Raw genomic sequence first — 13,545 nt, 5'->3', positions numbered from 1 at the left:
CTCATTATTGAACAAACTCCCACAGCTCAGTCCAAACCTCTGATGCAGTGTCTAATTTTAAGAAGAATTTGAAGACTCACTTGTTTCAATGTGCTTTTAATAATCCATGATAAGTAGTATTTACTTCTATTAAAGTGTAAACTTTTAATTTTTATATAGAGCTTTCAATAGTATTCTTATTTGTTTATTATTCTTAATTTGTAAATCACCTAGGGATGACTGTTATTTTAGTGTGCTATATAAATAAAATATTATTATTATTATTATTATATATTTAAGTATACTTTATCACAATCAAATTAGTTCTTGTCAAGTTCCTCCTATGAAGTTACTAGAAATGGAATAATATAATCCTTTTGTAGTATCTTTCATGTTATATATCTACCTAAAATATTGCAGAATGCAGAATAATACTCGTATGGTTTTCTGTATGTTTTAATAAAAAGGGATACATGAATACTAGGATCCTAGCAACAGCAAATAGTGTTGCCCATGGTGCATATTAATTGCAGTTGAGCACACCTAAGTAATCAATGCTGCATGATTAGAATTAGAATTTGCAAATGATATATTACACAAATTAAAAATTGTTTGCTTGACTTAAAGGTTATTATATTGTATTTTTAGGGTGAACAGATAGTTTATTTAAACATTCTACAGATCACTGCTTTTCTGTGTGGTATACTGATTAAATTGTTCACACTTTATATAAAAAAACTTAAAAGGTTGCTTACTATGGAGGATATGAGGAGTTTTCTATTCTGCCTTACGTCTAAGAGCAAAGGAAGCTGAAAACAGTGGCCCTGCACATTTATGCACTGTATACAGACATGAACAAATTTGAAGTTATCATTACAGCTCATTAAGAAAGTGATTGTAATGTAAGTGATTAAATGAAAAGCAATTGTCCCATGTATAACCGCATGCCTTTGATATGTCATTGAGTAAAGCAAAGCAAGTGTGAAAAGAGATGAAGTATTGCTTATTCTGCAAAAAAATCTAAAATAGCCTGAAAGCATTTGTTGGTACCCCATAAATAATTGGATTAGAGTGTTTTTTTCAATCTAGCTGTTTAATTGGTATCACAAATGTCTCCAATTGTGCAATCGGTCATTGGTATCATCGTTTGTCCCACACTGAACACAGACCATAGCAAGCAAAGGAGAGAGTAAAGGAAATTATAGACAATCATGTTAAAGGCAAAGGCTATAACATTATCTCCTTGCAGCTTCATGTTTCTTTGACAACAGTTGCAAATATAATTAGTTAATACCTTGAAGGTCCATGGGACTGTAGCTGACCTCCGTGGCCATGCCCGCAGGAGAAAATCAACACCAGAATTGGCAGAAGGATAGCCAAACAGCCAAGGACAACCTCCAAAGAGATACAAGCTGAAGTCCAAGGTCAAGGTTCATAAGTGTCTGATCGTACCATCTGTCACTTTTTGAGTAACAGTGGACTCAATGGAAGAAGACCCAGGAGGATTCCACTGATGAAAGAAAAACATAAAAATGCCACACTAGAATTTGCTAATATGCATATAGACAAGCCACAATGCTTCTGGGAGTATGTCCCTTGCACAGATGAGACAAACCACTTTTTGGCAAGTTACAGCAGCTCTGTGTCCACAGACAAAAACAAAAGCTTTCAAAGATAAAAACACCATACCTATTGTTAAAGATGGAAGAGGCTCAGATAGGTTTTAAGGCTACTTTGCCGTGCCTGGCACAGGCTGCCTTGATTCTGTGCAAGGAACAATGAAATCTCAAAACTAAAAAGAAATTCTCGAGTGAACCATAATGCCGAGTGTCAGAAAGCTCTGTCTCAGTTGCAGGTCATGGATCCTCCAGCAGTTTAATGACTCAGACGTTTCTATGAGCCCTGATTTGAACCCTATTGAATATCTATAGAAAGAACTGAAATATGAAGTTTGGATAAGGCCCCCTTCAAACCTGAAACTGCTGGAGCAGTCTGCATAGAAAGAGTGGGCTGAACTACCTGTTGACATTGAGAGTTACAAGAATTGCTTGTTTGCAATGACTGTCTCTAAAGGATGTGCAACAAAATATGTAGTTAAGGGTCCCATCATTTTTGTCCATGCTATTTTCATTTGTGGTATTTGATATATTCTGATTTTTGTTAATTATGAAGAAAACACTGATGGGTGCTAATTATTTTTGTCAGTTTCAAGTTATTTTAAAGACAGTTAGGGGTTCTTCTTTTTTTGTGGAGGAGTGCCAACAAATTTGTCATTGTCTGTATAAGATGACGAAAAAGGGCTAGAAGAGTACAAGAATATAACTCCCAAGGAGTTTGATCTTTTACAATATTTTAGAATATCACTATATATATTTATTTAAAACAAAAAAGAACATTAAAAATTCTAACTGCTATATTAATTGTGAACAATTAATTGCTGCTGAAATCAATGAGCAGATAATTTACCATTAAGTTTGAATCTTATTTTTAACTGAATGTCCATCCATCCATCATGAAACATGCTGTGAACATTTACATATAATTGAAGAAAATGATCTGTTTGCATTATTTATTTTAACAAAGTCATGTAGTTTTGTTTTAATCATTTAAATGTTAATGAATCAAAAATCAGAATTGTCTGAAATAATAAAAATAATCACCAAGAAAACAAAAGCAATTTTCTTCATTTTAGGTGATCAAGCAGTCATAATGTTCCAACTGAAATGATGCATAGAAGACAATTTATTTAATTGTGTTTTAGAAAAGGTGTATTCACTATTAAACTCTATAGTGCTCTATCTAATGCTAAACGAGAATTTATATTTTTCTATTCTTTGTGGAATAATGGGAGATCACTTGTAACAGGTTCAAGAAATCCATCAAATGCAGCAATTAGTATTCAAAAACATTTGCATTTTTAAGCAGTTAACCACTAAAATCATTATACATTGTTAAAGTCAGAGAAAGACAAAGAAAGATAAAACAGAAAGACAGTCATTTCAGTCCTAATTTTTTGCCTCATTAACAAATTCCAACAAATCAGAACATAAATTATCAATGGAGAGCATACATATATACCATATGTATAAAATCACTGATGCATGTACAGTATATTCCACAATTTATCACATTCCTCATCCGAGTTACTTTTAATAGGTTTCCAAGTCCTCTCTCTACCTTCTCCTAAAGCAGTAGTTAATATGCTTCTTAACTGAACTCCAATACAGTTGTTATCTCCTTGTAGATTTTAGCAATCTCTCAGCAGTTTAAGGTACAGCATGTGCTATTATAGCACACATTTGTTGTACAAAGAGTAGATTCTATATTAAACCTTTTTTCATTTGTACCACAAATGACAAGGTGGCCAGAGGCTGTGTAGGTGGATTGATAAATTGGTGATAAGGGAATGGGTCACAGTAGTGAATTTGAACCATTCATCATTACAGAGAGCATTAGGAAAGACAGCAATCCACATAATGACAGACCACAGGGGTCATCTTAACGTATGTGATGCAAGAGTTGCTGAAACACATTCTATTGCAGAAAGTGGACTGGAGTAAAAGGAATTTGCAGCTTGGAGACAGTCTTCTTATAGTGGAGCCACACAAGTACCCAAGGCACATATACTTATAAATTAAACATCCTCCATCATTTTAACTTTCAAAATATATACAGTATAATATCAGCAAAAAAATATTGAGCTGCCTACATGCGTAATAGATATTTTTCCTTAGTAGCCTGTAAAATAGAAAAAAAAAATATTCTTTCTAACAAATGTGCCCAGAATGGGGTTGATTTCTAGCTTCAGTTTAATGAACTCTGGCCTACCACAGCATGTTAATTTCGATTAGAAGACTTTGGCAGTTATATCCAGAGGTGAATCAATGAATGCATCGCAGTATAAACCTCTATGCATATACATAACATAATGATGTTAAACCTGCTTAATCCAACTCAAGGTCACAAGGGAACAGACACTATCCTGGCAGTACTGAGTGCACGGCGGCAAACAGTCCTGGACAGGGCAATGGTCCTACACAGGACCCAGTCTTGCACACACCCAAACTCATACAGGGTGGTTAATTTAGAAGTACCATTTAACCTAACATATACATGCACATCAGTGGAGCACCTGCAGGGCTCATCTAAGTTACGAAATATCACTCTGAGACGAGAGGGTGCACTGGCGCTAATCATGTCTACTCCCTTTCCTTCCACAGTTCAGGGAAGAAGCCCAGTTAGTGCAACTGACTCCATCCTTTCCAGTCCCCAACCTATATATCTCAATCCTGCCTGAATGAGGCGTTGTTCTGTGATGAACAGAACTCTATCCCTTTGACCCACATTCACAGGACATAAGCCCTAAAGAGGCTGTTAGAGATTCTTTTTGTTTCTCATTTTGTGCCCCAGAGCACCTGTTGGTTTAAGTTTGCAGAAAAGACCAATGGAATTAAATGGGTAGAGCTGGCTTGGCATCCCAACATTTATTCTTTTCAACTTCTTATTCCTCACACAACCATAATATATTTGAGGATGTCAGAGTAAACTTAAAGTACCACATTGGAATACCATAGGAAACTCACACAGACACAATAACAGCATGCAGACATTCACACAAACATTTGATGAGACTTGTTCCTCCCTTTTTTCCCCTTGCTATTTCCCAGGGAGCAAGCTCTCCATGTTGGAGGTAATGGATAATGGGATAAAAAAATGAGGCCAGTTCATATAGTCACGTGAAAAATTTAAAAAAACAAAAAACATCGACAGGATTTTATATAAAGTTCTAGTATATATATGCACATACCAAATACATAAAGTAAGGCAAATTTCATTATTTATTGTCTTGTTGAGAAAAAGACAATCATAGCATTTGACACTGAGCTTTTCTTGAGTAAAGAACAAGAGCAACACATCAATTAGGAAGGTTCTTAATCTCCATCTGAGATTATTTTCATTTTCATTTGAAATCAAACATAGTCAGGGAAGTCAGAAGTTATTGACAAAGAAAATTAAAAAGCTCAAAAGTGTTGAAGGTTCACCAGCTCTGTTTTAAATAGTACTAAAAATGCTCGGCCTGTGTATTGTATTTTTGCTTTTTTTCTTGTGTATTGCTTTTCTGTTAGAATGAATGTTTTATTTATTGTTTAAGTGCAACATGATACAATGTCTTTTTAAAAGGAGTCTTTTAATCTGTCGAATTAGAGAAGCTTCACATATACAAAAGGTATGCATTATAGAATAGTAAAAAATGATCATTTTATAAGGACCCACTACTAATCACTATGAAATAAGCTGGTCAGGCAAATGAATTCTATGTACTTTTTGACTCACTGACATCTCTAACCAATCTCTCTCTCTCATTCTTCCTAGGGCACGAAGCGGAAGCGCAAGCAGAAACAGAAGCGGACAATGGCCAATAGTGAGGTGAATCACGTTGCAATTGTAGTCGAGGAACTCCAGGCACTCGATGAACAGATTCAGAAACTTCTGTCTAGACAAAGATACCTCAGAAATCTGAAGGCTCGGCTGTTGGATAAACCATCCTCGGCATCTGTTATCGGCGTAACATCAACCCCGCGTTGTGCCGCTCAAGTCAACTTCACCCCCGCACCTCGTAGGAGCGACACCGATGATGACCTCGGTGTATTTCAGCTATGCAGGTGGGGGTTCAAGGCCAGAACACCTCCATCGGCACAGGCAAGCATCGTAACACAGAACCGGTTCGACCCTCTAAGTGTCCCCAGTTCGCCTTCAGCTCCTGGTGATGTAATAGTGGTAGGTGACTCTATTGTTAGGAACCTCATTATCACTTGCCCTAACAGAAAATCTTTTGTTTCTTGTTTTCCCGGTGCTCGTGTCCGAGATGTGATGAGACGTGCGCCGGCAATCTACAAGAACAGGGCAGTTGGAGCAATTGTTTTGCATGCTGGCGTAAACGACATAATGCACCGACAGTCGGAGATCCTCAAGGCAGACTTCACTGCATTAATTAAAGACACAAAGGAGAGGACCCCATCGGCAAAAATATTCATCTCGGGTCCACTCCCTCTCGTCAGACGATCAAACGAGTACTACAGTCGTCTGCTAGGTTTAAACAACTGGCTGCAGGGCTTCTGCAAGAATCAAGACATCGGGTTCATCAACAACTGGGAACTCTTTTGGGAAAGACCGCGTTTTTTCAAGCGAGATGGCCTGCATCCGAACAGCTTCGGCGCCCGGGTCCTCTCCGAAAACATATCCAAGGTAATTCGTTTGTCTTGACTATCTTATCTCTGCTTTTAACCCCTTCCGAAATGCCACTCCTGTGTTTGGTCATGATAATTGTTTAATAAAATCTTCCATAAAAGTGCACAACATAAATACTGTAATAACCAATCTTAATGCACATAGAAAATCTAGGCAATACGGCATAAACACCAATAATTTAATTAAAGTTACTAGTTTAGATGAACAATGTATTAAAACTATAAAAACAGATTATAGATTAAACAAAAAATACACACAGAGCGGCGCTAATAAAAATAACTTAATTCCTGTTCCATATATCAATAACGCACATAGTATTCATCTCTGCTCCTCCGAAACATTAAATATGGCACTATTAAATATTAGAGCTTTAACTAACAAGACGTTTTTTATCAACGATCTTATTAGTGATAAAAAAATAGATTTTATTGCACTAAGTGAAACGTGGCTTAGCTCAGATGGTGCAGCTGTTTTAATCGAATCTGCGCCTCCGGATTACAGTTTTACTCGTGCAGAACGCCAAGGAAAGAGAGGTGGCGGACTACCAAACATTTACTCAAGCAGGTTAAAATGTAAAAATGTCAGTTTCGGTACATTCAAGTCTTTTGAGTATCTCGCCATTGTTATTCAGGGAGATTCTCACGTTCTAGAATTATCCGTGTATAGACCTCCAAAATTCAACATGTCTTTCTTTGAGGAATTCTCTGACTTGATGTCAATCTTAATTACGAACTATGACACACTCTTAATAGTCGGTGACTTTAATTTTCATATAGATAATCAATGTGACCAAAAAGTAAAAGAATTTATGAACCTTCTGGACTCTTTTGATTTGAGACAGCTCGTTAATCAGCCTACACGTAAAGCAGGTCATATGTTAGACTTAGTAATTACTAAAGGACTAAAAGTTGATATAAAACAGGTCATTGATACGGGTCTATCAGACCATTTTCTTCTACTTTTTGATATAGAAATGATGATAGAAAACACTCATGAGAAGCATATTGTTAAAAAACGCTTCTTTGACTCATCACCAGCTTTAAAACTTACAAACATTCTGACCAATCAGTCCGTTTATAGTGCCAACTATAATAGCGAGGAGAATGTAAATAGTAAGGTGGAAAGATTTAATACTAAAGTGAGGGCTGCTGTTGACATAGTTGCACCTGAAAAGACAGTTAAAAAATTTTCTAGCATTGTTATACCATGGAAGACCCAAAGAGTGTCTGATTTAAAGAGAACATGCCGTAGAGCTGAGCGTAAATAGAGGAAAACTAAACTAACTATTGACTATGAAATATTAAAAGTTAAAATAACAGAATACAATAACACAGTCCGTCTTGAGAGGCACTGCTATTTCTCTAAGATTATAAATAACAATGCTAGTAATCCCAGAGTCTTATTTTCGACAATTGATCATCTGTTAAACCCAGGTAACTCAAAGGAATGCCTCCTAAGTACTTCCAGTAAACCCTGTGAGGCTATCGCTGTATTTTTCAATCAAAAAATTAATGATATTAGAAATAACATAGTATATCTCCCCAACACTAAGGATCCTCCTAAACCCCAGTACTCCATAATAAACAAATTAATTTCTTTCACTAGGATAGATTTACCTGATTTACATAAAATAATTTCTCAAATGAAACCCTCCACCTGTGCCCTTGACCCAATACCAACAAATTTTTTCAAAGAAGTATCGGGTGTGCTTATTGATAATGTTCTTGACATAGTAAATTCGTCATTAGATACGGGGGTCTTCCCAGACTGTCTTAAGACTGCGATAGTTAAACCTCTACTTAAGAAAAATAATCTCGACCCCTCTGCTCTTGAAAATTATAGACCCATCTCTAACCTGCCTTTCTTAAGTAAAATTCTAGAGAAGGCAGTCATTTATACAGTTAAATGAGCACCTCAATAAACATGCTATTCTTGATAAATTTCAGTCAGGTTTTAGAACAAATCACAGCACAGAAACTGCACTCGTTAAAGTAGTAAATGACTTGCGGGTAAATGCAGACAGAGACCATTTATCTGTTCTCATCCTCTTAGATCTGAGTGCCGCATTTGACACCATTGATCATAATATTCTTAAGAATCGCCTTAGTCAATGGGTGAGCCTCTCTGGCAGTGTCTTAAATTGGTTTGAATCCTACCTGGCAGGGATAAAATTCTTTGTTAGTTGTGGTAATTATAATTCAAAGACACATGATATCCTATATGGTGTTCCACAAGGCTCTATCCTGGGTCCGCTGCTCTTCTCAATCTACATGCTTCCATTAGGTCAGATTATCTCAGGGCACAACGTGAGCTACCACAGCTATGCTGATGACACACAACTGTATTTATCAATAGCACCTGATGACCCCGAATCTCTTGATTCGCTAACACAATGTCTAACCTGTATCTCAGAATGGATGAATAGTAACTTTCTCAAATTAAATAAAGAGAAAACCGAAATCTTAGTGATTGGCAATAATGGATACAATGAGGCTATTAGAAATAAACTGGATGCATTAGGATTAAAAGTCAAAACAGAGGTAAAAAGCTTAGGGGTAACCGTTGATTGTAATCTGAATTTTAAATCGCATATTAATCAGATCACTAGGACAGCATTTTTTCACCTAAGAAACATAGCAAAAGTTAGACCTCTTATATCATCGAAAGATGCAGAGAAATTAGTTCATGCGTTTGTTTTCAGTCGGCTAGATTACTGTACCGCACTCCTCTCAGGACTACCCAAAAAAGACATCAATCGTTTGCAACTAGTGCAGAATGCAGCTGCTAGAATCCTTACCAGGAAAAGAAAACCCGAACACATTTCTCCAGTTTTGATGTCACTACACTGGTTACCTGTGTCATTCAGAATTGACTTTAAAAGTCTGCTTATGGTTTATAAAGCCTTAAATAATCTCGCCCCATCTTATATATCGGAATGTCTGACACTTTATATTCCAAATCGCAACCTCAGATCCTCAACTGAGTGTCTCCTTAGAATTCCAAGAGCAAAACTTAAAAGAAGTGGTGAGGCGGCCTTCTGCTGTTATGCACCTAAAATCTGGAATAGCCTGCCAGTAGGAATTCGCCAGGCTAATACAGTGGAGCACTTTAAAAAACTGCTGAAAACACATTATTTTAACATGGCCTTCTCATAACTTCACTGTAATTTAATCCTGATACTCTGTATATCCAATTCATTATAATAACTATTCATTCAAAATCTGTACTAACCCCTACTCTCTCTTCTGTTTCCTTTTCCGGTGTCCTGTTGGTGGTGGCGCAAATCTACCGAAAGCACCATGATGTTCCAACAATGATGGATGGATTAAAAGCCAGAAGTCTGTATGACCATCAGCATCAAGTGACTCCGTGAGAACCCTAACTACAAAGAGGACTATTTCATTTATATTAGGTAGAATGCCCAGAGGGGACTGGGCGGTCTCGTGGCCTGGAACCCCTACAGATTTTATTTTTTTTCTCCAGCCTTCTGGAGTTTTTTTTGTTTTTTCTGTCCACCCTGGCCATCGGACCTTACTCCTTTTCTATGTTAACTAATGTTGTCTTATTTTAATTTCTTACTTTGTCTTTTATTTTTCTTTTCTTCATTATGTAAAGCACTTTGAGCTACTTTTTGTATGAAAATGTGCTATATAAATAAATGTTGTTGTTGTTGTAATAAAATATACAATATTAAATTACAAGACTAACAAGTGACAGCAATTAAACTGTTTTAAGAACACAGAACCAAAAGTTTTAATAGTAATGTTAAACTCTTCAAAATAACTTAAAGAACTTTAATTATAGTGCTTTTAGTAAAACAGTGTTGAACTGTGTGTAAATTTTCTCCTTAGTAAAACCAACAATAAAAAGAAAAAGCCTATGTGGATACCTTCAGTGAAAAGTAGATCAATGTCTTGATTTGGATCAGTTTTTTTAATGATGACCTTGCACTAGTAAGACTTCAAAGTGGAGATACCTGTAATACCAATTAGACTAACAAAAATGGAGGATTTTTTTGTATTGAGTTGTAGGAAGTTTTTAATTATAGATGTCTATAATTACATTTTGAATAGTCAAGATTAGATTAACACATCATCTTTAATATGTTTGAATTAAAGGTACACAAAATGTAATTTGTGATATCTAAAATGCAGTTTTAACCAGTCAAAATATTACTGAAGATATCTGTATACCGTGTATACTCAGGTATAAGTCGGGTCTTGAAACCCGAAAAATCAATCATAAAATCATACCCGACTTATGCACCCGTTCAAAAATGCGACACTTAAATTTTTTTTTTTTACATCTTCTTGCCTCCTCCAATTTCAAATCAGTTTCTAAGGCGCATCGAAGTTTGTTGCAGCAGCGCAATTACCAATTTCTTTCGCTACTCCAACTACATTTAATTTAAAACCAGCTTCATATTTTCTTCTGATCGAACGCTCCATCGTAGATAAGTGATGCTCTTACGATAAAGGTGTATGAAGGTGTGAGATACAAAAAACACAAAACAGAGCAAACGTCACTTTGGAATAGTTTGGATATTACTGTGTGGTCATGTAGGCACAATAGAGAGAGAGAGAGAGAGAGAGAGAGAGAGAGAGAGGTTAGGAGAATGCATTGATACAGCGCATTGCTGTACCCACATTGAAAAAAAATGGCAGCTCTGAGCCCTTTCTTATTTGCAATGGTGATGGACAGGTTGACAGACGAGATCAGACAGGAGTCCCCGTGGACTATAATGTTTGCTGATAACATTGTGATCTGTAGCGATAGTAGGGAGCAGGTTGAGGAGACCCTGGAGAGGTGGAGATACACTCTAGAGAGGAGAGGGATGAAGGTCAGTAGGAACAAAACAGAATACATGTGTGTAAATGAGAGGGAGGTCAGTGGAATGGTGAGGATGCATGGAGTAGAGTTGGCGAAGGTGGATGAGTTTAAATACTTGCGATCAACAGTACAGAGTAATGGGGATTGTGGAAGAGAGGTGAAAAAGAGAGTGCAGGCAGGGTGGAATGGGAGGAGAGGAGTGTCAGGAGTAATTTGTGACAGATGGGTATCAACAAGGGCTACAGGACTGTAGTGAGACCAGCTATGTTATATGGGTTGGAGACAGTGGCACTAACCAAAAAGCAGGAGACAGAGCTGGAAGTAGCAGAGTTAAAGGTGCTAAGATTTGCACTGGGTGTGGCAAGGATGGATAGGATTAGAAACGAGTACATTAGAGGGTCAGCTCAAGTTGGACGGTTGAGAGACAAAGTCAGACAGGCGAGATTGCATTGGTTTGGACATGTGCAGAGGAGAGATGCTGAGTATATTGGGAGAAGGATGTTAAGGATAGAGCTGCCAGGTAAGAGGAAAAGAGGAAGGCCTAAGAGAAGGTTTCTGGATTTGGTGAGAGAGGACACAAGTGCTGGGTGTAACAGAGCAAGATGCACAGGACAGAGAGATATGGCAAAAGATGATTGGCTGTGGCAACTCCTAACGGGAGCAGCCGAAAGAAGAAGAAGAAGTTCTTTTTGGAGTTTTACTAAAGATTTGTATTTTGTCCTACTTTCTTGTAACTATTTATGGGGAGGTAATATGTTAAACTCTGCAAGTTTCTATATCTCAAACAATGATGTGGTTAAGGAAGAAAGTAGTTGAAAACAATTCAGCTTGATACCGCTTACATCTCATCCAGTGTTGCCTTCGCAAATGAGGCTAAAATTTAACATTTCAAGGATTTAATCTTCTTATATGCCATCAGGTATGGCACACCAGAAGCTAACAAGCCTACCCCAAACATTATAAAAGTGAAGAGTTTTTTGAATAAAATAGTATTGTTACTTTTCCTTTCAAGTATGGGAACCTGGTACATCTAAAAAGTAAAGATTTATTAATTGCCCAGTAGTGTGCAAATGTTCATGTACAATGTACATATAGTGATACAGATCTAGTAATATAAAATAATGTTCAAAGTAATTGCCTATAAGCTGTATAACAATGCTTAATGTTGCATTATGGCTTATTAGTTATAACTGTGTACAGCGGTAATTAAAATTATACAGTTTATTGCATTTACAAAGAGAGAGAGACCATTGTATTAGCACTAAAAAAACAGTAGCAGAGAAATTATAAAGTTACAATTTAAAAATACACTTCATACAGATAATTCCTAAAGAAGTAGTAGTAGAATAGTATACTCATGTGAACAAAGTACAATAAAATGTTTATCTGCATATTCAATATTATCATTTCATTGTTTGTCACACTATTAACACACTCAGCAGTTAATATGTGTGGAAATTGTTGAATTCTAGCATATTAACATTATAAATTGGGGCCAAATAATAACAATATTGTTCATATTTTCTTTATGATGAGTGAAGTATCAGGTTTATGCTGCTAATAAACCTCATTTAATAGAGCAAATAATCTAATTAATTAAAATAAGAAAAAGTGGAGAATAATAAATAAGAAACAAAAAACATATATAAAAAATAAATTTATATTTGAAATTCAAATTGTAAAGTTAGAATGGCAGAGCTAGCAGTAATTCAAAGCGAGTAGTATATAAAGTGTTTAAAATGGGATTACAGAGTTATTTTGCCAGCTACAGTATACTACATATATGTACAGTATATATATATATATATATTATATTGTAGCAGTAGAGGTCTTTGTCCACCTCTTGAACCCTCAGGTACCACTCCATACACTGGATAAAAGTCCAAGACTTCTTTATTAAATAACAATAACGTGCACAAAGCACTCTACACACCACACTACTCATATAAATCACAATACTACTCTCAATACTCTTTCCTCCTCGCCCAGACACTTCGCCACCCTACCTCCCAGCTCAGCTCCGTGTCTGGGCTTTCCCACAGTCCTTTTATACACCCTGACCTGGAGGTGTTCCTGTCCAATACCCACAAGTCTTTATTCCTTCCGGGTCAGGGTAAACAGTTCTTTTCTTCACCCCGGGAGCACGTCGCTCCTTCCTGTCACGTGACCGTGACGTACTCCCAGGTTATAGGGCACATAAGAGCCCACAAGCCCCCTTACAGCGACTCCCGGTGGCCCCCAAGGTATCCAGCAGGGCTGTGTATAAACACTACATAGTCCATAAGGCCCTGCTGGAACTCGGGGCACGATCATGCTGTCGGGAGAGCTCCTCCTGGCGGCCTGGGGGTGAGGGCCGGAATATGTAGCCGGCCATCCATCACAGTTCCCCCCCCTTAGCAACGACAACTGGGGCGGAGCGTCGATCCCCGTGAGGGACGTCCTCCTCCAGGAGGATGCGGCAGTCGGGCCTTGGCTACACTGTCTAGA

This window comes from Erpetoichthys calabaricus, chromosome 9, assembly GCF_900747795.2.
Source record: "Erpetoichthys calabaricus chromosome 9, fErpCal1.3, whole genome shotgun sequence".
NCBI classification, from domain to species: domain Eukaryota; kingdom Metazoa; phylum Chordata; class Cladistia; order Polypteriformes; family Polypteridae; genus Erpetoichthys; species Erpetoichthys calabaricus.
The sequence above is the reverse complement of the archived record's forward strand: the minus strand, read 5'-3'. Positions refer to the sequence as shown.